We start from the raw sequence: 1,548 nt of genomic DNA on the forward strand, positions 1-1,548 counted from the left end.
TTTTATTGATATGCTAGAACTCTTTATATATCATGTGTATTAACTCTTTCTCAAATATTTCCTGGCTTGTATTTTTGGATTTACTTTCACACCTTACTTCATGGTACAGAAACTTTAAAGTATAATGCATTCAAACTTACCAAAATATAATTACGGATCCTAAGTTACTTATCTTCCTTAGAAAGATTTTCTTATTCTAAGATTATAAAATTATTCATCCTTACCATATTTTCTTCTAGTATTTTACGTATTATTCCTTTCTTTCCTTACCTTTTTTCACTTTATGTATACATTCAAAACTTTGATTCATCTAGAACTTATTTTCTCATTAGGAATACAGCTGTTTTTCCCCCCAAATTAGCCAGTCATTCCAGTGTTACTTGTTGGAAATTCTGTTCATCTTCTCACCAATGTGAAATGCCATTCTTATCAAATACTTTACTATCACATATCCTTCGGTCTATTTCTGGCTACTTTATTATGTTTCAATTCAGACTCCCTCTGTGCCTCTTGTAGCACTTCTGTTTTAGATATTGTGTTTTTTAAAGTTTATTTATTTTGAGAGAAAGAGAGGCAGAGAGAGAATCCGAAGGAGTTTCTTCCCTGTCAGCACAGAGGCTGACTCTGGGCTAGATCTCACTAATCATGAGATCATGACCAGAGCCAAAGCCAAGAGTTGGATGCTTAACTGGCTAAGCCACCCAGGTGCCCCTCTGTTTTAGGTATTTTAATTTATCGATGTTAATATATTAATAAGTAGGATATACATTCTTATAGTTCTTTTCTTAATCCTTCAAAATTTTCTGAGCCTTATCTATTTTTTAAAATTAAGTTTAAAAAAGTGACAAGTTCCTAAAAAAAATTCCTTCAATATTGAACAAAAAATATGTGGATATCATAGATTATTTGGAAGAAAGTGAATCAATGAATACCCTTAAAATATTTTTTCTTAAACAAAAACATGGCCTGTATTTTTATTTATTAAAGTATATTTAATACCCTTTAGTAGAATGGTTCACTTTTCTTTTACATGCTTGTAGAATATTTCGTAATCAGTTTATTCATGCCCATTTTATTTTCTTTTGGTGTTTTTATGACTTTTTGAAGACCACTTTCCTCATAGTATCTTTTCTTTTGCCAAATTTGGATTATTACCATGATAAGAATATTTTATTTATAATTCGGGGGAGCTCAAAGATTTATTTTATTTTTAACTAGTCAATTAATTAAAATAATGAAAATTAAATAATTTAATAAAATTTTCATTAAGTCAGGAATGGGTCCTCAATTTAATCAGATACCTTTTAGCATCTGCAATGACCTGCCTTATTGCAAGAAATCAACTGTATACCTTCTTGGAGTTAAGCCCAGTTGGTTACGTTGTATTGTTCTTTTAAGGTACTTCTAAATTCTTTCTGCTAATATAAGATTAAGGATTCTTATGAGGAAGAAAGAAGGGGAGGGGGAGAGGGAGAGAGAATCTGTTAGATGTTACTATCACATCCATGTGCTGGTGTCATAAAGGAATTTGCAGAGAATTCCTTGTTT

This window comes from Puma concolor, chromosome A1, assembly GCF_028749965.1.
Source record: "Puma concolor isolate L17-30 chromosome A1, mPumCon1.1.hap2, whole genome shotgun sequence".
In the NCBI taxonomy this organism is placed as follows: Eukaryota; Metazoa; Chordata; class Mammalia; order Carnivora; family Felidae; genus Puma; species Puma concolor.